Genomic DNA, 26,938 nt, shown 5'->3' with positions numbered 1-26,938 from the left:
TGTCAGCATTGCCTCTTTTGCCAATTACTTTAACTCTGCGCCCTCCGGTTCTCGATCCTTCCACCAGTGGGAACTGTTTTTCCTTTTCTACTCTGTTCAGACCCCTCAGGAACACCTCTACCAAATCTCGTCTCAACCTCCTCTTCTCCAAGAAAAACAGTCCCAATTTCTCCAATCACTCAACGTAACTGAAGTTCCTCACCCCAGAAACATTCTCATAAATCTTCCCTGCACCTTCTCAAACACCTACACATCCTTCCTTAAGTGTGGTGCCCAGAACTGGATGCAATACTCCTGTTAAGGCCGAACCAGTGTTCTATACAAGTTTAACATAACATCTTGCTTTTGTACTCTATGTCCCTATTGATAAAGTCTCAGATGCTGTATGCTTTATAGAGTCAGAGTTATTAACGACACAGAAGGAGGCCATTTGGCCCATCGAGTCCGTGCCAGCTCTCCATGGAGCTATTCAGTCGGTCTCACTTCCCCGCTTGATCACATTGCACAGCAAGTCTATTTCCTTTAAGTGGTCATCCAATTTCCTTTTGAAGTCACTGACTGTCTCCACTTCCACCATCCCTGTGGTAGTGAGTTCCAGGTCATTACCATCGACGGCACAAAAAAGTTCTTCCTCATATTTCCCCTGCGTCTCTTCCCGAAAAACTTGACTCTGAAAACTTGAAAACAGGAACTGAAGAATTTAGAGCAGGAACTGAAGAATTTATATTGGGGGCGGCTGTTTGAGGGTAAATCAACATCTGACATGTGGGAGTCTTTCAAACGTCAGTTGATTAGAATCCGGGACCAGCGCTTCCCGTGAGGAAGAAGGATAAGTTTGGCAAGTTTCGGGAACCTAGGATAACGCGGGATATTGTGAGCCTAGTCAAAAAGAAAAAGGAAGCATTCGTAAGGGCTGGATGGCTAGGAAGAGACGAATCCCTTGAGGAATATAAAGACAGTAGGAGGGAACTTAAGCAAGGAGTCGGGAGGGCTAAAAGGAGTCATGAAAAGTCATTGGCAAACAGGATTAAGGAAAATCCCAAGGCTTTTTATACGTATATAAAGAGCAAGAGGGTAACTAGGGAAAGGGTTGGCCCACTCAAGGACAGAGAAGGGAATCTATGTGTGGAGCCAGAGGAAATGGGTGAGGTACTAAATGAGTACTTTGCATCAGTATTCACCAAAGAGAAGGACTTGGTGGATGACGAGCCTAGGGAAGGGAGTGTAGATAGTCTCAGTCATCTCATTATCAAAAAGGTGGTGGTGTTGGGTGTCTTGCAAGGCATTAAAATAGATAAATCCCCAGGGCCTAATGGGATCTACCCCAGAATACTGAGGGAGGCAAGGGAAGAAATTGCTGGGGCCTTGACAGAAATCTTTGCATCCTCATTGGCTACAGGAGAATAGCCAATGTTGTTCCTTTGTTTAAGAAGGGTGGCAAGGATAATCCAGGAAATTATAGGCCAGTGAGCCTTAAATCAGTGGTAGGGAAATTATTAGAGAAGATTCTTCAGGACAGGATTTACTCCCATTTGGAAACAAACAAACTTATTAGCGAGAGGCAGTACGGTTTGGCGAAGGGGAGGTCGTGTCTCACTAATTTGATTGAGTTTTTTGAGGAAGTGACAAATATGATTGATGAAGGAAGGGAAGTGGATGTTATCTATATGGACTTCAGTAAAGCCTTTGACAAGGTCCCTCATGGCACACTGGTACAAAAGGTGAAGTCACACGGGATCAGAGGTGAGCTGGCAAGATGGATACAGAACTGGCTCTGTCATAGAAGACAGAGGGTAACAGTGAAGGGTGCTTTTCTGAATGGAGCGATGTGACTAGTGGTGTTCCGTAGGGATCAGTGCTGGGACCTTTGCTCTTTGTAGTATATATAAATGATTGGAGGAAAATGTAGCTGGTCTGATTCGTTAGTTTGCGGACGACACAAAGGTTGGTGGAGTTGCAGATAATGATGAGGATTGTCAGAGGATACAGCAGGATATAGATCAGTTGGAGACTTGGGCGGAGAAATGGCAGATGGAGTTTAATCCGGACAAATGTGAGGTAATGCATTTTGGAAGGTCTGATGCAGGTGGGAAGTATACGGTAAATGGCAGAACCCTTAGGAGTATTGACAGGCAGAGAGATCTTGGCGTACAGGTCCACAGGTCACTGAAAGTGGCAACGCAGGCGGATAAGGTAGTCAAGAAGGCATACGGCATGCTTGCCTTCATCGGTCGGGGCAGAGAGTATAAAAACTGGCAAGTCATGCTGCAGCTGTACAGAACTTTAGTTAGGCCACACTTAGAATATTGCGTGCAATTCTGGTCGCCACACTACCAGAAGGACGTGGAGGCTTTGGAGAGGGTACAGAAGAGGTTTACCAGCATGTTGCCTGGTCTGGAGGGCATTAGCTATGAGGAGAGGTTGGATAAACTCGGATTGTTTTCACTGGAACGACGGAGGTGGAGGGGCGACATGTTAGAGATTTACAAAGTTATGAGCGGCATGGACAGAGTGGATAGTCAGAAGCTTTTTCCCAGGGTGCAAGAGTCAGTTACTAGGGGACAGAGGTTTAAGGTGCGAGGGGCAAAGTTTAGAGGGGATGTGTGAGGCAAGTTTTTTTTTTTTACACAGAGGGTGCTGAGTGCCTGGAACTTGCTGCCGGGGGAGGTGGTGGAAGCAGGTACGATAGCGACGTTTAAGAGGCATCTTGACAAATACATGAATAGGATGGGAATAGAGGGATACGGACCTCGAAAGTGCAGACGGTTTTAGTTTAGGCAGGCATCAAGATCGGCGTAGGCTTGGAGGGCCGAATGGCCTGTTCCTGTGCTGTACTGTTCTTTGTTTGTTCTGTGTCCCCTAGTCCTTGCACCATTAGTTAATGGGAATAGTTTTTCTTTGTCTGATTTATCTAAGCTTGTTGCAATCTTGTACATTTCTATTAAATCTCCCCTCAATCTCCTTTTTTCTGAGGAAAACCCCAGTTTTTCCAACCTAACCTTGTAACTAAAACCCCCCATCTTTGCAATTATTTTCGTAAATCTCCTGTCACCCTCTCAAGGACCCTCACATCCTTCCTAAAGTGTGGTGACCAGAACTGGATGCAACACTCCAGTTGGATGCCGAACCAGAGATTTATAAAGGTACAGCATAACTTCCCTGGTTTTGTACTCTATTGTTCTGTTTATGATGCCCAAGATCCCATATGCTTTATGAACCATTCTCTCAATATGTCCTGCCACCTTCAAAGATCTATGCACATGCACCTGCAGGTCCCTCTGTTCCTGCACTCTTTAGGACCCTGCCATTCAGTATGTATTGCCTCTCCCTATTCCTTCTGCCAAAATGCATCACCTCAAATTTGTCAGTATTAAATTCCATCTGCCACCTCTCTGCCCATTCTGCTAGCCTATGTCCTGTTGCAGGCAGTTCATATCATCCTCACTGTTTGCCACACTTCCAAGTTTGGTGTCATTGGCAAATTTTGAGATTTTACTCTGCATTCCAAGATCCAAGTCATTTGTATATAGCAAAAAAAAAGCAGTGGGCCCAGCACTGACTCTTGGGGAACACCACAGTCTGCCATCCCCCAGTCTGAAAAGCAACCATTTACTACAACTCGCTGGTTTTTGTCCTTAAGCCTTTGTTTTTTTTAAATCAAAACTGGACACTGACCCTCCTATTCCATGAGCCTCAGTTTTTTAAACCAGCCTTTTATGTGGTACCTTATCAAACGCTTTCTAAAAATCCATATGCAAAACATCCACCGCATTCCCTTCATCAACTTTCTCTGTTACTTCATCAAAAAATTCAATTAGATTAGTCAAGCATGATCTGCTCTTTACAAATCCGTGCTGGCTATCCTTAATTAACACGAAGCTCTCCAAGTGCATGCTGATTTTTTCCCTTTTTATTGTTTCTAAAACCTTACCCACCATTGACATGAAACTAACTGGCCTGTAGTTGCTAGGACTGTCCTTCCACCCTTTCTTGAATAATGCCGTAAATTTGACACTTTCCAATCCTCTGGCACCTCCCCCATATCCAGGGAAGAATGGATGATTGTGGCAAGCCTTTCCGCTATCTCCATCCCCCACTTCCTTTAGCAACATAGGATGCAAGCCATCGGACCAGGTGACTTATCTATCCTAAGCATAGCCAGCCTTCTTAGTACCTCTCCCTTCCCAATTTTTACTCTATCCATTGCCTGTACTCTCTCCACTTCTACCGATATTTTGTCAGATTCCACATCCTTAGTGAACACCGACTCAAAGTACACAGTAAGTATTATAGCCTTGCCCTGTGCCTCTAAGCATATATTATCCTCTTTGTTCCTAATAAGACCCACTTCACCTCTTACTACCCACTTGCTATTTAAATGCCCATAGAAGATTTTTGGGTTCCCTTTTATGTTGACTGCCCTTCTATTCTCATTCTCTCTCTGCCAGTCTAATTTTCCTCTTCACCTCCCCTCTCAACTTAATGTATATGGCCTGGTTCTCACTTGAAGAATTCACTTGATATGCATCATACAGCCTCTTTTTTGTTTCATCGTCATCTCTACCTCCCTCGTCATCCAAGGAGCCCGGTTATTGGCTCCCTTACCTTTCGCCCTCGTGGGAGTGTACGTAGCCTGTACCTGAAGCATTTCTTCCTTAAAGAGAACCCATTGTTCTGATACAGCTCTTCCTGCCAGTCTTGGGTTCTATTCTACCCTGGCTAGATCCCTTTTCATCGCATTGAAATTAACCCTCTTCTAATCTACCTTACTTTGTTCCCTGCTTTACTACATTTAGAGTCTAGCAAGTGTTCCCCGACAGACACTTAGTCCACCTTGCCCACCTCATTTCCTAGCACCAGATCCTGCAATGTGTCCTTTCTATCATAAAAGCAAAATATTGCAGATGCTGGAAATCTTAAATAAAAACAAGAAATGCTGGAAATACTCAGCAAGTCTGGCGGAATCTGTGGAGAGAGAAGCAGAGTTAATGCTTCAGTTCTGAAGAAGGGTCACTGACCTGAAAAATGGTCACTGACCTGAAACGTTAACTCTGCTTCTCTCCACAGATGCTGCCAGACCTGCTGAGTATTTCCAGCATTTCTTGTTTTTAATGCCTCCTTTTCAGTTGGGCTGAGAACCTACTGATCAAGGAAGTTCTCCTGAACACATTTCAGAAATTCCTCCCCCTCCTTATCCTTTACTCTAAAATTATCCCCATCAATATTTGGGTAATTAAAGTCCCCCAACATCACCACTCTATAGTTGTTGCACATCTCTGATTTCCCTACAGATTTGCTCCTCTGTCTCTCTTTCACTACTGAGGCCTATAGAATACCCCTAGTAACATGACCATACTCGTTTTGCTTTTCAACGTTAACCAAATGGATTCTGTCCTTGCCCTTCAACAACATCCTCCCTTTCCAACACTGCAATGTCTTCCCTAATCAATACTGCCACCCACCTCCCTTTTTTCCTTCTCAATCTTTGCTGAACACTTTATATCCTTGCATATTAAGCACCCAGTCCTCGCCATTTTTAATCCACGTTTCCATTATTGCCACTACATCATATTCCCACACTACTATTTGAGCTTGTAGCTCACCAACCTTATTCACCACACTTTGTGTGTCTACAAACATTTATTGTAATCCTGTCTTTGCGTTCTTTGTAGTCCTCCTCAGTCTGCTCCATCTAATATGGAACTACTACCGTCTCTAGTACTGTCTAACACTCTCACCTTATGCACCTTATTCCTCTTTACTATGTCTATCAGCTGGTGTCCACCCCCCTGCCAATTTAGTTTAAACCCTCCCCAAGCACACTAGTGAACCTTCCCGTGAGGACATTGGTCCCAGTCCTGTTGAGGTGCAACTCATCCCTTTTGAATAGGAGCCTCCTGGCCCAGAACTGGTCCCAATGCCCAAAGAATCTGAAGCCCTCCCTCCTGCACCATGCTTCAAGCCACGCATTGATCCTCCCTATCTTCCTATTTCTACTCTCACTAGCACGTGGCACTGGGAGTAATTCAGAGATTCCTACCCTCAATGTCCTACACTTTAACTTCCTCCCTAGCTCCTGAAAATTTGACTGTAGGACCTCAATACCTGTCCTGACTATGTCATTGGTACCAATGTGCATCACAACTTCTGGTTCACTCCCTTGTTCCTGCAGAATATCCTGCATCTCTCCGTGATGTCCTTTACCCTGGCACCAGGAAGGCAACACACCATGTAGTATTCACGATGACAGTTACAGAAATGCCCGTCTGCCCCCTGACTATGGAATTACCTATAACAACTGCATTTCTGTGCTTTGCTGCTCCCTCCTGTACAGTCCCATGGCCATTGCTACCACGTTCTGGACTTCACTGCAAGGGGTCATCACCCTCAGCAGTCTCCAAAGCCGAGTACCAGTTTAAGTGGCACACACCCTGTGCTTTCCTGCAATTTCTGCCTCATCTTACTCTTCCAGATGGCCACCCACCTGCTGTCCTAAACTCTCTCTGCCTGTGGGGTGACCTCCTCCTGAAACATACGATCCAGGAAACTCTCCTGCTTCCTAATGCTCCGCAGTGATTCCAACTGCCCCTCAAGCACAGAAACTGAGCTCGAGGTGAAGCAGCTGGAGACAGTTCCTACAAACGTCGTCACCCAAGACACATGAAGTGCCCTGAAGTTCCCACATGGCGCAGGAATTGCAGGCAACAGGTCACAGCTGCCCACCCATGATCTAAACAAAAATCTTCTATTCCCCTTTTCAATTATCTAGTCAGTACCCTATTTAAACTATCAATTTTAACTAATAACTCGAGTCCTGCTGTGCTTATACTCTTATTACCATACTTACTGTTACAGTACCCAATTGAATATTTTTTATTTCCCAGCTCATAACTTGAACCAATACTCTCCCTGCTGGTTTCTCGCTCTCTCGCTCTCTATGATAAATTATAAAATCCACCTTAAATTTTAGTTTTTATACTCATGAATCTATCAAGCCTTATTTTATATTTGGTTAACTTTGATTAAATAAAAAGCTGACTTTTTTTTAATTCTTTCATGGGTTGTGGGTGTCCCTGGCGGGCCAGCATTTGTTGCCCATCCCTAATTGCGCTTGAACTGAGTGGCTTGCTGGGCCATTTCAAAGGGCAGATAAGAGTCAACCACATTGCTGTGGACCTCGAGTCACATGTCAGCCAGACCAGGTAAGGATTGCTGAATTCCTTCCTTAAAAGGACATTAGTGAACAAGATGGAGTTTTACAACAACCGACAATGGCATCATTACTGAGACTATGAAACTAGGTTTCAATCCCTGATTTTTATTTATCGAATCAACAGAACTTAAATTTCACCAGCTGCCATGGTGGGATTTGAATCCATGTCCCCAGGGCATCAACCGGGGTCTCTGGATTACTAGTCCATTGACATTACCACTACGCCACAGTCTCCCCTAAAGCCCAGCCTGCTTTCTGTTTCCCCGTGCTCTCTGTTGATTGTGATGCCACTCTGATGTAATTTTCGATTTGGCACTGAATCTCCGCTCCTCTCCCGCTCTTTCTCTCCGGCCTCCGAGGCTTTGGCATGCTTTTTAAAATCCTCTCCCGCTGCTTTCTCTCCAACCTCCGAGGCTTTGACACACTTTTTTAAATCCTCTCTCTCACCACCCCCACCCCCCCCCCCTCCTCCTCCTCTCCCCTGCTGCTTTCTCTCCGGTCTCCGATACTTTGGCATACTTTCTAAAATCCTCCCTCTCCCGCTGCTTTCTCTCCGGTGTCTGAGGTTTTGATGCGTTTAAATCCTTTCCTGCTGCTTTCTCTCCGCTCTCTGAGATTATTAACTGCTCTTTCAACCTGTCCTGCCAAATTCAATGATATACACCCAGGTCCCTCTGCTCTTGCACCCAATTTAGAACTGTACCTTTTATTTTATATCGTCTCTCTGCGTTTTTTCTACCAAAATGTATCACTTTACACTTCTCTGCATTAAATCTTATCTGCCACCTGTCCACCCATTCCACCAACCTGTCTACAGAAACATAGAAAATAGGAGTAGGCCATTCGGCCCTTCGAGCCTGCTCCGCCATTCATTACGATAATGGCTGATCATCCAACTCAGTAACCCTGTTCTCACTTTCCCCCGAATGTTCTCGTGAAGTTCTACATCTTCCTCCTCACAATTCAGAATACTTCCAAGTTTTGTATCGTCCACAAATTTTGAAGTTGTGCCCTGTACACCAAGGTCTAGGTCATTAATATATATCAGGAAGAGCAAGGGACCCAACACTGACCCCGGGAACTCCACTATAAACCTTCCTCCAGTCCGAAAAACATCCATTAACCACTATTCTCTGTATCCTGTCAATCAGCCAGTTTTGTATTACTGTTGCTACTGTTCTTTTTATTCCATGAGCTCCAACTTTGCTCACAAGTCTATTGTGCAACACATTTATCAAATGCCTTTTGGAAGTCCAGGTACTCCACATCAACCCTCTCTGTTACCTCATCAAAACACTCAAGCAAGTTAGTTAAATGCTATTTTCCTTTAACAAATCTGTGCTGGTTTTCCTTACTTAACCCACATTTGCCCAAGTAACTATTAATTTTGTCCCGAATTATCATTACTTTTTTATCACCCTTTTTCGAACAAGGGTGTAACATTTTGCAATTCTCCAGTGCTCTGGTACCACCCCCGAGTCTAAGGAAGATTGGAAAATTATGGCCAGTATCTCCACAATTTCCACACTCACTTCTCTCAAGTATCCTTGGATGCATCTCATCCAGTCCTGGTGCTTTATCAACTTTAAGTAAGCTAGCCTATAGAATACCTCCTCATCAATTTTAAATCATTCAAGTGTCTTAACTGCCTCCTCTTTCACCATGACCTGCACAACATCATCTTACTTGGGTAAAGACAGATGCAAAGTATTCATTTAATACCTCAGCCACGCCCCCGCCTCCATGTGTAAATCCCTTGATCTCTAATCATCTCCATGCCTCCTTTTATCATCCTTTCACTATTCATATGCCTATAGAAGACTTTTAGATTCCCTTTTATGTTAGCTGCCTGTCTCCTCATATTCTTTGCTTCTCTTAATTCCCCTTTGAACCTTCGATGTTCAGCCTGGTTTTAGGTTGTATTATTGGTCATAAGCACATTTTTTCTTTTACATCGTAAGCTCTATCTCTTTTATCATCCAGGGAGCTCTGGATTTGTTTGCCCTCCCGTCCCCCTTTATAAGAATATACCCTGACGGTGCCTCAACTATTTCTTGTTTAAAGGCAGCCCATTGTTCAGCTACAGTTTTGCCTGTCAACCTTTGATTCCAATTTATCTGAGTCAGATCCATTCTTACCCGATTGAAGTTGGCTTTCCCCCAGTTAATTATTCTTGCTCTGATTATTCTTTGTCCTTTTCCATAGCCAACCTAAACCTTATGATACAATGATTATTGTCCCCTAAATGTTCCCCTACTCACACTTGATTTACTTGGCCCACCTCATTTCCAAGAACCATGTCTAGCAATGCCACCTTTCTCATTGGACTGGAAAGCTACTATAGAAAATTCTCCTGAACACACTCCAGGAACTCTTGCCCCTCTCTGCCCTTTACACTACTACTACCCCAGTCTATACTTGGATAATTAAAGTCCCCCATTATAACTACTGTATAATTCTTGCACTTAATTTCCTTGCAAATTTGTTCCCCTCATCCTTTCCACTAGTTGGTGGCCTATTGGCTAAACCGAGCAATGTAATTGCATCTTTTTTGTTACTTAGCTGTAGCCAAATCGATTCTGTTCTTGACCCTTCTGGGACAACCTCTCTCTCTAGCATGTTCTCCTTAATCAATACTGCCATCCCTTTCCTTCCTTTCCCAACTTTCCTGAAGACCTTGTATCCAGGAACGTTTCATAGCCAGTCCTGCCCTTCTTTGAGCCAGGCCTCTGATATAGCTACATCATCATATTTCCACATGGTTACTTGCATCCGCAACTCACCAATCTTATTTACCACACTCCACGCATTCACATACATGCACAGTAAACCTAATTTAGACTTTTTACTTTCCTCCTTACTCAGAACCCATCTAATAACTTATGATTTCCTAGTCTAGTGACATCTGTCTCACCTAGTATTCTGTGCATCTTGGTACTCCTCTCTAGTATTATCTCCTGATTCCCACACCCCTGCCATGTTAGTGTAAACCCTGCCCAATAGGACTAGTAAATACCCCCTCAAGGAAATTGATCCCAGGTCTGTTTAGGTGCAACCCCAAAGTAATTTAAAAACTACAAACAAAAACCCAGTGTGCAGGACTCAAGATTTTGTGACCATATTAACATTTTTTAAAAATTCATTCACGGGATGTGGGCGTCGCTGGCCAGGCCAGCATTTATTGCCCATCCCTAATTGCCCTCGAGTAGGTGGTGGTGAGCTGCCTTCTTGAACCGCTGCAGTCCATGCGGGGCAAGTACACCCACAGTGCTGTTAGGAAGGGAGTTCCAGGATTTTGACCCAGCGACAGTGAAGGAACGGTGATATAGTTCCAAGTCAGGGTGGTGTGTGACTTGGAGGGGAACTTGCAGGTGGTGGTGTTCCCATGTATTTGCTGCCCTTGTCCTTCTAGTTGGTAGAGGTCGCGGGTTTGGAAGGTGCTGTCGAAGGAGCCTTGGTGCATTGCTGCAGTGCATCTTGTAGATGGTACACACTGCTGCCACTGTGCGTCGGTGGTGGTGGGAGTGAATGTTTGTAGATGGGGTGCCAATCAAGCGGGCCGCTTTGTCCTGGATGGTGTTGAGCTTCTTGAGTGTTGTTGGAGCTGCACCCATCCAGGCAAGTGGAGAGTATTCCATCACACTCCTGACTTGTGCCTTGTAGATTGTGGACAGGCTTTGGGGAGTCAGGAGGTGAGTCTGCATGTTTTGCATATCTTGTATTTAAGAGTGTTTCACAGCCACGTCCCCAACTGTTATTGAAGAATGGATTCTCAAATCAGATGACTTGATTAGATTTGTATTACAAACCTTGTTTGTCATCAATTGTAGTTCTCAAATTACATTTTGTATTTGTATAGGTACAAAACAACCCACTGGTACACCTATTTGAAGGCAGTGAATCAATGAAAGTGTTAAAATTATTATGTAACTAGTTTGATTATTGATCAGTAGGACAATTAAGGCAATCAGAATTAAAGTTATAATAGCATTTGGCAATAATAAATTTCATTATAAAAAATTACATTTTTAAAATACTGAAAATTGGTTAGATTGACGCGGTAATACTAGACATACCACTAGCCTTCAATTTCATTTAGAAAGCATTTGTTTGCTGGCACTGAATAGTGCACCTCCTGCTGTTTAAACTGGCAGAAAATAAGACTGAAAGCACTTCTAGCATCATAAAAATGTGAACAGCACCTACGCATCAGGCAATGTGACTTGTGTAGAGATAGATAGCAATCATTTGGAGAACTTAAGAAATTGCATGTATATAGCACCTTTCACAACCCTGGGATGTTCCAAAGCACTTTCCAGCCAATTAAGTACCTTTGAAGTGCAGTCCCTGTTCTAATATAGGAAAGTGAAGGCTCTCAGCTTGACTGGCAGACATGAGCATTCAATTTCAAAAGAGGAAGGGGGAAACAAACTTCCAACACAAATCATGGAGAAACAAAGGGGAAAATGAAGACATAATTACAGACTGCAATATAGGGTTTATGAAGTTGCAAAAGTAGGAGGGGTTAACTGAAGTTATGATATGCCCCAGCTGGATGGCAGGTGCAAAACTGGGTCTCATTAACAGTTTTTGCATGACCCATCAGCAGCTCTGCAGGAAGGTTGTGCATTGATGACAAATGTCTGGCTACTTTCTTCAGTGACAGCTGCACAAAGGTACATACCGAGGGAGGGTTGCATCAGGTAACCACATACACTCTGAAGTCAGCAGTGCGCTCCTGCTCCACCTGGTGAGACAGGAAAGCTTTTTTTTTTGCACTTTCATGTATAAACAAAACTTAACTTTCTGGTAATCCCAACTAGTGCAGGCCCAGCTTGGCCCTGCCCATCTCATTGCTGTTCAATTTCTGTGGAAAGACCTAAAACAGCAGTAAGACCTCTCATTTAAGTATGTAACCAGCCTAACACCTGTTTTAGGCAGCTGCCAGGAACTGGCAGGAACTGGCTGAAAATGAGCTCAACTCAACTTTGGGCTGGATGTTTTCAGGAATTCATGTGGCAAGGAACATTGCTCCCCGCAACTGTGCTCTCATTAAAAGGCAAAAAGGCCCAATTTCTACCCAGAGTCCCTGACTGACAGGGAGCTAATGGAGGTTCGCACAGAATATGAATAGAATCTTAGGAGATCTGGAATATGTGTAAAGTGGAGTTTGGGATGCAAGAATGGACAGTGCTAGAGAAATGAAGTTTGTCGGAGAACCAATCATGACTGAGTGCTTTGGGGAAAATAGGTGATCACCTCTACTAAAAAAGGATCCAAATAATCAGCAATATATTTTACTGATATTCTCCCATATCTAAGTATGCATCATTCAGGTCTACAGTTGCCTAAGGTGCTGCAGCTATCTTGGCCTTCACTGCTTGGGGAAGTTGTTTAAAATCTAGTATTTGGGATTACCAGGAGAATGGCTCTGCCCTGCCTTAGCTGAGCCACTTCAACTACACTAGTGATCTGCCAACATTGGCAGTTAATTTCACTACAAATATTCAGATCAGAGAGCCAGGAAAACATCAGAGATGCCCATCAAGTATAAAGGAAAGACTTCTCAATCTCGAAAACCCATTAGTTTCTGTTGCAAACTTCTGTAGACAGCATGTTTCTGGGTGTGATGTGCATGGCAGTAATTGCTGAGAGACAGAAAAAGGTCCACAACCCATCAAATGATCCCTTGAAATGAATTTTACCCAGGGATGGTCAGCAGCTCTTGGATACACAACTGAAAAAACCCTATGAAATAGGTTTTGCTATACCAGATTTTTAAAGAAAAATTTTGAGCACACGGGTGTCACAAGCAAGGCTAACATTTCCTTTCCCAAAGGGACAACTGCATTCCTTGCTAATTTCAGGAACACAAGCAGACCATTCAGCCCTCTCGATCCGCCATTTAATTAGATTATGGCTAGTCTGTACCTCAACTCCATTTAGCCACCTTTGAGCCATATGCCTCGATATCTTTACCCAATAAGGAAGTTCAAAACCATCCATGGCAGTTTGAGAATATGAATTCAGTTTAAAAGTCAATTTAATAAGTGGTCATGAGCTATCCAATTGGCATAAAAACCCAACTAGGATCAGGTACCAAATGGTGGCCTCGTCAGTGATGCCCACATCCTAAGAATGAATTAAAAAGAAGTTGCAGCCGAAGGCTGAACTATATTTTTCACAGTACTACTGCATACAAACTTTCGTTTCTTATATTAAATGGACTCGGATTCAAAACAATTACAGGTCCTTAAATATCACTGCAAGCAGTTAATAGGGCCTTTTGGATTCAAACAACTGTTGACCGCATTCAAGAGTAACTAGCTAATACCACATAAAATTAAATAAACCATAGTCTATTTTAGTTGAAAAGTAGCTCAACTCATACCTCAGACGGACAAAATTTGCAACATTTTACTGAATGAAGCTTTGTACACAATTCTGGCTACAGTGGCTTCGAAACTAATTCATCTCTAGCTGGATTTAAAGGAACAACCAGCAAGTTAAACCTAGATTAAAAATAACAGGTCATAACAGGTTCTGAACTGTGCATCCAAAATGGATAATCCAGTATAACATGGCAAACAGTACCTCCCCTAGCCCCAAAATATGAACAATTCTGGCATTTTTTCTTCCTCTCCCTGTGCATCCTGTTCCACACCAGAAGTGGACAAAATAATGCAAGACGATATCCTCTGTGTATAGCATCAGCCTTGACTCAGTGGTAGCACTCTCAGCTCAAAGCCTGAAGGTTGTGGGTACAAGTCCTACTCCAGAGACCTAAATGCATAATCTAAGTTGATACACTAGTGCAGTACTAAAGGGATGCCTATATTGTCAAAGACTCTATCTTTCAGATGAGATGTTAAACTGAGGGCGCCACTTACCCTCTCAGGTAAACATAAAAGGTCCCATGGCACTACAACAACTTGCATTTGTATAGCACCTTTAATGTAGTAAAACTTCACAAGGCACTTAACAGGAGTGTTACCAAATACAATTTGATAATGGGCAGCGCAGTGGTTGGCACCGCAGCCTCACAGCTCCAGCAACCCGGGTTCGATTCTGGGTACTGCCTGTGCGGAGTTTGCAAGTTCTCCCTGTGACCGCGTGGGTTTTCGCCAGGTGCTCCAGTTTCCTCACACAGCCAAAGACTTGCAGGTTGATAGGTAAATTGGCCATTATAAATTGTCCCTAGTATAGGTAGGTGGTAGGGGAATATAGGGAAGGTGGGGATGAGAGAGGATAATGGAATTAATGTAGGATTAGTATAAATGGGTGGTTGATGGTCGGCACAGACTCGGTGGGCCGAAGAGCCTGCTTCAGTGCTGTATCTCTTAAATAAATAAATGATCAAAGAGTTAGGTTTAAAGGAGCATCTTAAAAAGGGGAGAGATTCAGGGAGGGAATTCCAGAGCTTCGGGCCCAGGCAGCTGAAGGCACAAATGCCAATGGTGGAGTGATGAAAATTAGAGATGTGCAACAGGCCAGAATTAGAGATCTTGGAGGTTTGTAGGGCTGAAGGACGTAGTTACAGAGATAGGGAGGGGCAAGGCCATGGACACATTTGAAATCAAGGATGAGAATTTTAAAATTGAGGCATTTTCAGACCAGGAGCCAACACATTCCAAGAAGAGCAGGGGAGTTTGCCCCAGTATCCTAGTGAATATTTATCCCTTAACCAATATCTCTAGAACAGATTACCTCGTCCTTCATTTCATTATTTGTGGGTCCTGCTGCATTTCCTTGCATTACAGTAGTAACTGCATTTCAAAAATTTAGAATTGACTATAAAGTGCTTTGGGATGTCCTTAGGATGTGAAAAGTGCTATGTAAATGCATACTTTTTCTCTTAAGCTAGTTGTTGTTCACCATTCAGGATAACAATGTGTGCTTTGTCTGAACTGTTTGTGAAATACTCCAGTCTTAAGATGGCACCTAAGCTTTCCAAGTAAGACCTGGAGACCTGCTTAGAATATTTGCTTGCTTCGAATCTCACTATTACAATTCAAACACATTACTTAACCATGAGCTTTGAAGGATTGTACAATCCAGATTCTGTATTATGGGCTATTGCCTAGTTTGGGGAATTGATAATCAACATTCTGCTGTGGGAATTCAATGAAGTAGCTTTGAACCAAATCTTATTCTCACACACAAAAAAAAACTACACATGTTGGGAGGAGGCTAGAACAGCTGTTGATACAGGAATTTGAGGACTGGTTTCCTAAAACAGTTTTTAGTCCTGCTGCTGCTTCATGCTCTTTTCCTCCCTGGTTTCCCTGCTTTTAGCACTCTCAAATCCACTTGATCAGTCTCAATATTCCTGTTTTTCTTTTCATTGTTCTATTAATTTTCTGATCAGGTCCCAAGCTTCTCAGTGTTTTCTTTCTCTGCCCTCCAGAACCCCTGGTTCCACCGCTCCTCAGCATTTACGCTTTTCCTCCCTGAACCCTGATCCCACTGTTCTTGAAGTTTTCCTTTTCCCTTGACTCCATTGCTGCTCAGTGGTGATTCTCTCCCTCCACAGTCCTACTTTTCTAGATGGTATCATTGCTCTTCAGTGCTTGCTCACTTCCCAGCCATTTGACATTTGGAGTTCTCCTTCTCTCCCAGAGCTACAAAGCTATCTGCCTCAATTTTATGAGCCCATGATGGAGGTGATCTAGCTGGTTCTGGAAGATTTGAGGAATTTTAATTTTATAGAAACACCAGTGAGATGCCATTATAAGGAATGATTTGGCAAATCTTAAAAATAGCTTTTTTTAAAAAAAAACTTATTTTAATATAAAATTACATTTTTGAAACAAAGTATTATTCATTTTCCTGTGACAATGAATGAGTGCAAGACTGGGCTACTGTGCAAGATATGCCATTGAATGGGGTTATTTTTGTCCAGTTGAGATGGAGCCACAAATGGGTTACGGGCACAATTTAGGAGCTAATTCTGTTTTATAATATTTAAAGTAGAGAACAAAATTTAACTCATTAACTGCAAAAAAAGCCAATAATAAAGTACTTAAAACAAAATTCTACATTACTTCATAAAGGTTCTGACAAAAGATCACAAGACCTAAAATGTTAACCCTTTCCCTACAGATGCTTCCTGACTTGTTAAGTGTTTCCAGCACTTTTTTAATTTAATGATTGATTTTATAAAACACATAAGACACAGCACAAGCATTATCTTGAGATTAAATGAAACTACAAAATATAAAGTTATTTTATAACTTTACAGACAGTGGTGTAGTGGTAATGTCACTAGACGAGTAACTAGTAACCAAGAACCCCAAGCTTATGCTCTGGGGACATCGGTTTGAATCCCATCATGGCAGATGGAAAATTTGAATTCAATTAGTAAGTCTGGAATTAGAAAGCTAGTCTAGTGGTGACCATGAAATCAATGTCAATTATTGTAAAAACCCATCTGGTTCACCAATGCCCTTTAGGGAAGGAAATCTGCCGTCCTTACCTGGTCGGGCCTACATGTGACTCCAGACCCACAGCAACATAGTTGACTCTTAACTGCCCCCGGAATGGCCTAGCTAGTCATTCAGTTGTATCAAATCGCTACAAAGTCTAAGAAAAGGAAGGAAACCGGACAGCACCTGAAATGACAACGTCAGGAAGGAGTTGCCCTGGGAGTCCTCAACATTGACTCCAGACCTCACAAAGTCTCATGGCATCAGATCAAACATAGGCAAGGAAACCGCCTGCTGATTACCACCTATCTCCCTCCCTCGGCTGATGAATCAGTGCTTCTCTATGTCGACCACCAACTGGAAGAAGCACTGAGGGTAGCAAAGGTACAAAATGTACTCTGGGTGGCAGACTTCAATGTCTATTACCAAGAATGGCTCGGGAACATCACGACTGACCGAGCTGGCTGAGTCCTAAAGGACATAGCTGCTAGACTGGGTCTGTGGCAGGTGGTGAGGAAACCAACAAGGCGGTAAAATCTAATTAACTTTGTCCTCGCCAATCTGCCTGTCGCAGATGCATCTGTCCATGACAGCGTTGGTAAGAGTGACCACCGCAGGTCCTTGTGGAGACGAAGTCCTGTTTTCACATTGAGGTTGTGTGGCACGACCACCGTGCTAAATGGGATAGATTTCAAACATATCTAGCAACTCAAAACTGGGCATCCATGAGGTGATGTGGGCCATCAGCAGCAGAATTGTATTCAACCACAATCTGTAACCTCATGGTCCGGCATATTCCCCACTCTACCATTACCAGCAAGCCGAAGGACCAACCCTGGTTCAATGAAGAGTGCAGGAGGGCATGCCTGGAGCAGCACCAGGCATACCTAAAAATGAGGCATCAGCATGAAATAGACAGGGCTAAGCAATCCCACAACCAAAGGATCAGATCGAAGCTCTGCTGTCCTACCACAGCTAGTCGTGAATGATGGTAGACAATTAAACAACTGACAGGAGGAGAAGGGTCCACAAATATACCCATCCTCAACAATGGAGGAGCCCAGCACATCAGTGGAAAAGACAAGGCTGAAGCATTTGCATCCAACTTCAGTCAGAAGTGCCGAGTGGATGATTCATCTCAGCCTCCTCCTGAGGTCCCCAGCATCACAGTCTTCAGCCAATCCTGTTAACTCCACGTGATATCAAGAAATGGCTGGAGGCATTGGATACTGCAAAGGCTATGGGCCCCAACAACATTCCAGCAAATTCTAAATACAAATGAAATAAGGGGATATGAGGATGCTGTGGGAATAAGGCATAGAAATGGAAGATCAGCCATGATCGTATTGAATGCCAGGCAGGCTTGACGGGCCGAATGGCCTACTCCTGCTCCTATGTTCCTAGGATGGTGCTCCAGAACTAGCCACGTCCCAAGCCAAGTTGTTCCAATACAGCTACAAACACTGGCATCTACCCAGAAATTTGGAAAGTTGCCCAGGTATGTCCTGTGCACAAAAAGCAGAACAAATCTGAGCTGGCCAATTAGCAACTCCTGATCATCAGCGAAGTGATGGAAAAAGTAATTGACAGTGCTATCAAGTGTCACTTGCTCAGCAATAACCTGCTCACTGACACTCAGTTTGGGTTCAGCCAGGGCCACTCAGCTCCTTAGCTCAAAACAACCTTGGTCCAAACATGGACAAAAAAAAGAGTTTAACTCCACAGGTGAGGTGATAATTACTGCCCTTGACACCAAGGCAGCATTTGACCAAGTATGGCATCAAGGAGCTCCAGCAAAACTAAGGTCAATGGGAATTGGGGGAAAACCCTCCACTGATTGGAGTCATGCCTAGCGCAAAGGATGGTGGTGGTCGTTGGAGGTCCATCATCTCAGCTCTAGGACATCACTGCAGGAGCTCCTCAGGGTAGTGATAGGCCCAACCATCTTCAGCTGCTTCATCAATGACCTTCCTTCAATCATAAGGTCAAAAGTGGGGATGTACGCTGATGACTGCACAGTGTTCAGCACCATTCGCAACTCCTCAAATACTGAAGTCAGTGTAGAAATGCAGCAAGACCCAGACAATATCCAGGCTTGGGCTGACAAGTGGCAAGTAATATTTGTGCCATTCAAGTGACAAGCGATCACCATCTCAAACAAGAGAGAATCTAAACATCTCCCTTGATGTTCAATGGCATTAACATCGCTGAATCCCCCACTATCATCCTGGGGGGGGGGGGGGGGTCACCATTGACCAGAAACTGAACTTGACCAGCCACATAAATGCTGTGGCTACAAGAGCAGGCTGGGAATTCTGCGGCTAATAGCTCACCTCCTGTCTTCCCAGTGCTTGTTCACCATCTACAAGGTACGAGTCAGGAATGTGTTGGAATTCTCTCCACTTGCCTGGATGGGTGCAGCTCCAACAACACGCAAGAAGCTCGACACCATCCAGGAATGCAGCTGTATGGCTAACAGCTAAACATCTACAAAGCATGATGGGTAAAGAAGCCAACCTTGCACCAGAACTGTGAAGAGGAGAAAAGAGCTGTGGTTGCAGTTTAAAGGGATCAGCCTGCTGACTAAGCGGCATGTGCTAAGAACTGCTTAACATAAAACTGTTGGCAAAAGGTCGCCAAACAAGGAACAATGGACAGAGAAAGGAATCTTGTTTAACAGAGACCTAGTCAAACCGACGATGAGCTTAAGTCTCAACGACAAGGGAAATTGGGCCAGGTGTACATGCATATCATGACATGGCACCAGCAGAACCTGGACAAAAGAACATCGGAGACATCAGGAGTGAAGGCCTGCAGGAACAACCATCGTGGAAGACAGTCCTGGGCCCGGAACTCAGTGAAGGGAACCCATCGGGAGGGAGACTGATCACCTCACCTCGCAACGGGTAGTATTTATTGTAACAAGTAGTTTAACAAGTGAAATAACGAATAGCTTAACAAGTGATTTAAGTACTAATAAAAGTGTTTCGTACGAAGTATCTCGTGTAAGTGTCGGTTGACACTGTAGTACGAGGGTCAACAGATGGGTGCAGCTCCAACACTCAAGAAGCTCGCCACCATCCAGAACAAAGCAGCCCGCATGATTGCACCCCATCTACCACCTTCAACATTCACTCCCTTCAGAGATCGATGCACAGTGGCAGCAGTGTACAACATATACAAGATGCACTGCAGCAACACGCCAAAGCTCCTTCGACAGCACCTTCCAAACCTGCGATCTCTAACCCAAGAAGGACAAGGGCAGCAGATGCATGGGAACACCACCACCTGCAAGTTCCCCTCAAGCCACACACCATCCTGACTTGGAACTATATCGCCATTCCTTCACTGTTGCTGGGTTAAAACCCTGCAACTCCCTTCCTAACAGCACTGTGGGTATACCTACACCTCAAGGACTGCAGTGGTTCAAGAGGCAGCTCACCACCACTTTCTCAAGGGCAATTAGAGATGGGTAATAAATGCAGGTCGAGCCAGCGACGTGTCATGCCAAGAACGACTAAAAATAAAAATAAATCGCGTAATAGAATATACAAAAATGAATATAATTTGATATCATTTGTGAGATTAATCAGATGGACATTGTTTGTGCAGAGGAATTCACCTTCCCACTTTCTTAGCTAACATGTTTTCATTGATGCCTTGGATATGCAAAGAATTAGCCAGAACAATGCTTTTACAATTGGAACTTGTTTCATTCAGATAACCGGAGACAGACATCCTTGAATTAGGTTCCCACTTTTACACTGCTGAATCAGTCTTTCTTGTACCAGTGGCCAAATTGTAGTCTCACAGAAGACAACTACAATGAAACATAGAGACTCAAATTTGTCCAATGGTTGGAGCCAAATAAACCTTTAATGTGAACCTGCATACTGCTAAGAAATGTTGGACTCTCCTGATCTTAACTGGATGCAACTTACACATAATAAACAGAACTAAATCATATGTGTTGTGCCAGGTTAGTCCTCCAATTTTACAAATTTAGGGTATAAATTCATATATAGGTATAGAAGAGAGACTTAGTTTCACTTAGAAGCTTCAATGTGCATTGATAAGTGCCCAAACCTTAGTTACCCATGGTTTCCACAGGAGGGCTCTTGTACAATGCACGAATGGGCAACTTGACAGAAGAATGGTGTGGCTACAAATTTCAGAAACCCTGGCTGTTCAAATGACCTCTACAAATATGCTATTGTGGGCAGAAAATATTCCAGTCCAAAAAAAGTCTCAAGTCATTTGCAATGACTAAAATTAGTTCACTAGCACTAGTGATTAAAAAAAACACGATTTCATCATTACAACTGAAATAAAATTAGCATTTGCTCCGCACGTTTTCAGAAACAGGACACCAAGCAATTCCTGACAAATATGTTTCAGCTGCATCATGATCATACACTGCGTTTGCATAGCACTTTATTACGTAGCAGATTGTAACTAGCAGTATTTATGTTGGGGACAATAATGAAGCTTTATTAATTAGATATAATCACAGAAACAGGCCATTCATATAACCAGTCCATGCATTTATGTTTCACTTGATCTCCTCCCAACCTTCCTCATCTAATTATAGTTCTATCACTATTCCCTTCTCCCTCATATGCTTGCGGTTTCCTCTTAAATGCATCAACACTGTCGTCCAACTCTTCCTGTGGTAGCAAGTTCCACATTCTCTCTGCTGTCTTGGTAAAGAAGTTTTTTCTCAATGCCCTACTGAATTTCTTAGAGACTATTTGTGTTATTTCTTCTCAAAACTTGAGGTATATGTTAGCAGTAACAGGGTGTATTTGTAGTAACAGGGTTTATAATTTAATAGATAGAGGAATGGCAGGGCTGTACCAACCTCTCAAGTGCACACCCTATGCTATGTGGGAGCTCCAGGACACATCCTGTGTCCTGGATAACCATATGTGCAGGAAGTGTAATCAGTTGCAGCAGCTTGAGCTACGGGTTTTGGAACCTGAGCAGCAGCTGGTGTCACTGCAGCACATTCGTGAGGTTGAGAGCTTCGTGGATAGCACGTTTATACACGTGGTCACCCCGCAGTTTAAGAGTATGTGGGGAGAGAGGGAATGGGTGGCCAGTCAAGTAGGAAGAGGCAGGTAATGCAGCAGGCCTGAGTGCATTCCACTCTCCAACCAGTATTCTGTTCTGAATACTGAGGAGAGTGATGGTTCATCTGGGGAGTGCAGCCAGAGCCAAGGCCATGGCACCACAGGTGGCTCAGCTGCACAGGGTGGGTACAAGGAAGACTGGAAGAAAAATAGTGATAGGTGATTCGATAGTTAGGGGAATAGACTTAGGTAGGAAGAGGGATGTGGTCCTGCAGTCAGAAATAAGGGAGCTAGGTAGGAAAATAGCAAGCAGGACCGCAAAAGTAGTAATCTCCAGATTACTCCGAGTGCCACGCCTAAGTGAGTATAAGAACAGGAGGACAAAGCAGATGAATGAGTGGCTGGAAAATGGTGCAGGAGGGAGAGCTTTAGATTTTTAGGACATTGGGACCGGCTCTGGGGAAATGGGACCTGTACAAGATGGACTAATTGCATCTAATAGAGCCATGACTGAATTCCGTGCAAGGCGATTTGCTTGTGCTTATGGGAGGGTTTAAACAAACTTGGCTGGGGTGTGGGAACGAGGAGGAAATATCAGAGAGGAATACGAAGGTGCACAGAATACTAGGTGAGATAGATAGCACCAGAGTAGGGAATAGTAAGTTATTAGCTGGGATCAGAGTGAGGGAGAAAGAAATAAACTCTAAATCAGGGTTAATATGCATGTATGTGAAAAGGTTTAGATTGGTGGCATAGTGGTAATGTCACTGAATTAGTAATCTGGAGGCCCAGGCCCATTGAGGACACAGGTTCAAGTCCCACTACAGCAGCTGGTGGAATTTAAATTCAATTATTTAATTTTTAAAAACTGGAATTGAAAGTTTGTCTCAGTAATAGTGCCATGAAACTATCATCGATTGTCATAAATACCCATCTGATCACTAATGTCCTTTAGGGAAGGAAATCTGCCATCCTTGCCTGGTCTGGCCTACATGTGACTCCAGACCCACAGCGATATGGTTGACTCTTAATTGCCCTCTGAAATGGCTGATCAAGTCATTCAGTTATCAAAGGCAATTAGGGATGTGCAACAAATGTTAGCCTTTCCTGCGATGCCCAAACCCATGAAAGAATTTTAAAAAACAATCTGGAGTACGAATAATTAATTGGGGAAGGCCAACTTCAATGGGATATGAATGAATCTGGGCCAAATAAATTGGAATCAAAAGTCAGCAGGAAAAATGACAGCTAACATAAAAAGAAATCCCAAAGTCTTCTATAGGAATATAAATAGTAAAAAGGTAGTAAACGGAGGAGCAGGACTCATTAGGAATTAAAAAGGGATTTACACATGGAGGCAGGGGGAATAGCTTAGGTACTAAATGAATACTTTACATCTGTATAAACTAAAGAAGAAAATGCAACCAGGCCATGATGAAACAGGAGGTAATTAATACACGAGAAGGATTTAAAATTGATAAGGAGGAGGTATTAGATAGGTTGTCTATACTTAAAGTTGATAAAGCGCCAGGACCAGATGAGGTATCCAAGCATATGGAGGGAAGTGAGTGGAAATTGCGGAAGCACTGACCATAATCTTCTAGTCTTCCTTAGATTTAGGGGTGGTACCACAGGACTGGAGAATTTCAAATATTACATCCTTGTTCAAAACAGGGTATAAAGAACAGCCCAGGCCCATCAGTTTAACTTCGGTGGTGGGGAAACCTCTAGAAACAATAATTCGGGACAAAATTGATAGGCACATGGACAAATGCAGGTTAATTAATGAAAGCCAGCACGGATTTGTCAAGGGAAAATCGTGTTTAACTAACTTGCTGGAGTTTTTTTGAAGAGGTAACACAGAGGGTTGATGAGGGCAATGCTGTTGATGTGATGTACATGGACTTCCAGAAGACATTTGATACAGTGCCACACAAACTCATGGAATAAAAGGGACAGTAGCAACATGGGTATGAAATTGGCTGTGTGACAGGAAACAGAGAGTCAGGGTTAATAGTTGTTTTTCAAGCAGGAAGGTTTGTATTGGAGCTCCCCAGGGGTCAGTGTTGGGACCCTTGCTTTTCCTGATATATATTAATGACCTAGACCTTGGTGTACAGGGCACAATTTCAAAATTTGCAGATGATACGAAACTTGGAAGCAATGTGTACTGTGAGGATAGTGTGGAACTTCAAAAAGACATAGACAAGTTGGTGGAATGGACAGACATGTGGCAGATGAGGTTCAATGCAGAGAAATGTGAAGCGATTCATTTTGGTAGGAAAAACATGGAGAGACAATATAAGATAAAGGTTACAACTCCAAAGGGGATGCAGGAGTAGAGGGACCTGAGTGTATATGTGCATAAGTCATTGAAGGTGGCATGACAGGTTGAGAGGGCTGTTAATAGAGCCTACAGTATCCAGGCTTTATTAATAGGGATATAGAGTACAAGAGCAAGGAGGTTATGTCAAACTTGTCTAACATAACACAAGAAATAGAAGCAGAAGTAGATCAAATGGCCCATCAAGTCTGCTCCGCCATTCAATACGATCATGGCTGATCTTGGGCTTCAATTCCACTTTCCTGCCCACGCCCCATATCCCTGGATTCCCTGCGAGACCAAAAATCAATCTATCCCAGCCAGAAATGTATTCAATGATGGAGCATCCACAACCATCTGGGGCAGAGAATTCCAAAAATTCACAACCTTTTGAGTGTAGTAATTTCTCCTCAGCTTAGTCCTGAATGATTGACCCCTTATCCTGAGACTGTCCCAGTGTTCTAGATTCCCTGACCAGTGGGAACAATCTCTCAGCTTCTACACTATCAAGCCCTTTCAGAATCTTGTATGTTTCAATTAGATCACCATTTGGCTCGTCGAGCCTGCTCCGCCATTCAAGAAGATATTGGCTGATCTGTTTCTGTCTCCAATTCCACACTCCCATCTCCCCCTGATAATCTTTGATTCCCTTGCCTAACAAGAAACTATCGACCTCTTCCTTGAAAATATTCAATGATCCCGCCTTGACCACCTTCCGAGGCAGAGAATTCCAAAGTCGCACAACCCTCAGAGTAAAAAATTCTCCTTGCCTGTTCTAAAAGGGCAACCCCTAATTTTAAAAGAGTGTCCCTGAGTTTTGGACTCACCCAGATGAAGAAACATCCTTTCCACATCCACCTTGACAAGACCGTTCAGGATCTTATATACTTCAATCAAGACTCCCCTCACTCTTTTAAACTCCAGTGAAAACAAGCCTAGACTGTACTCAGCCTCTCATCATAGGACAACCCCCTCATCCCAGCGACCAATTTAGCAAATCTTCACTGCACTGTCTCCAGTGCAAGTAAATCCTTGCTTAAATGTGGAGACCAAAACTGCACACAGTATTCCAGGTGCGGTCTCACCAAAGCCCTGTACAATTTTAGTAAGACTTCTTTATCCCTGTACTCCAATCCCTTTGCAATAAAGGCCAACATGCCATTTGCCTTACTAATAGCCTGCTGCACCTGCATGTTAACTTTGCAAGTTCCTTGTACGAGTACCCCCAAGTCTCTCTGAACATCAACACTCACCAGTTTCACATCTTTTAAAAAATATTCTGCTTTACTATTTTTAAGACCAAAGTGAACGACCAAGCACAAATCTCCTCCAGCACTGCAACCCAGCAAGATATCTGCAGTCCTTCAATTCTGGCCTCTTGCACATTACCAATTTTCATCGCTCCACCATTGGTGGTGGTGCCTTCAGCTAATTAGGTCCCAAACCATGGAACTTCCTCTCTCTCTCCCTTCTCCTTTAAGATGCCCCTGAAAATCGACTACTTTGGTCACCTGTTCTATTATTTCCTTATGTGGCTTATTGTAGCAACATAAATCTCATCCCTAAAAAATGTACTTCCATTGTTAAGTACAAGTACTAACTTTCCACAGAGAGTTTAACTGGTAATTAGTGCACAAAAGCAGCAATTTCTTGAAACTCATGGGGAGGTCATCAGTGAGCTGCCAACTTCGTGATGCTAATGGAGGCAGTGGCGTAGTGGTAATGTCGCTGGACTAGTAATCCAGAGCCCAGGCTAATGCTCTAGGGACATGGGTTCGAATCCCACCACGACAGATGGTGAAATTTGAATTCAATCAATAAATCTGGAATTAAAAGCTAGTCTAACGGTGACCGTCAAACCATTGTCGATTGTTGTAACAACCCATCTGGTTCACTCATGTCCTTTAGGGAAGGAAATCTGCCATCCTTACCTGGTCTGGCCTACATGTGACTCCAGACCCACAGCAATGTGGTTGACTCATAAAATGCTCTCTGAAATGGCCTAGCAAGACACTCAGTTCAAGGGCAATTAGGGATGGGCAACAAATGTCAGCCTTACCAGCTATGGCCACATCCCACAAACGAGCAATAAAAATATAATGGCAGAGCAGTGTGAACCTTCCAGCAATTTGTAGTGATTTGCAACTCACGGAATATCCCTTCCTCATCGCACATTATTGGACACTTTACATGTTAATTACAGCACGTGAATTAAACCCGGCTTTATTTTGTCAGCAAATTCTAGCCCAGAATTTCTCAAATTCACTCTACATACAATCTTTATACTTGACAGGAAAAAAAATGAGGTTAACTAAATTTGAAGTTAGTTTATTTGATGCACAAGAAAAAAAAATTGCACCCAATATAAACTCATCATATTTTACTCATACTAAGATTATTAGAATCTATACCCATTATACCAGACCTGCAGCTCAAAGCCTGAAAGCATTGGCTATCCCACTTGGATAACATAAGAACATATTGTAAAAGTGTAGCATGGGATTTCACTTGCCTCAGGCCAACAATTTACATTTGATGTGCAGCTTTGTACTTCAAAGAGGACTGTATGCATTTACACAGACAGCCACAACGACGCAATTCAAAACATATTTATATTTCAACAGTATCAAACAGAATACGATAAATTGCCATGCAAGCAGTTATGCAGCCTGCAAGTTTAAAATGCCATTTAAAAAAATCTTGAAGTGGATTTCCATTAACTCAGGATCCCTTATGTAGCATTCAACAATATACAATACGTCCCACTCTTTGGCCTCCTTATCTCAAGAGACAATGGATAAGCGCCTGGAGGTGGTCAGTGGTTTGTGAAGCAGCACCTGGAGTGGCTATAAAGGCCAATTTTACAGTGGTACAAAGAGCTCTGCAGGGAAATCTACTGTTCACA

General features: G+C 43.2%; 1 protein-coding gene across 1 annotated transcript in view; it reads right to left on the bottom strand.

The window, feature by feature from the left end:
- Positions 1–26,938, bottom strand: part of maea (macrophage erythroblast attacher, E3 ubiquitin ligase) — a 213,211-nt gene that overhangs the window by 89,541 nt on the left and 96,732 nt on the right. The window lies entirely within an intron of this gene.

This window comes from Heterodontus francisci, chromosome 1 (assembly GCF_036365525.1).
Source record: "Heterodontus francisci isolate sHetFra1 chromosome 1, sHetFra1.hap1, whole genome shotgun sequence".
NCBI classification, from domain to species: Eukaryota; Metazoa; Chordata; class Chondrichthyes; order Heterodontiformes; family Heterodontidae; genus Heterodontus; species Heterodontus francisci.
This window is presented reverse-complemented; position numbering and strand designations above follow the sequence as displayed.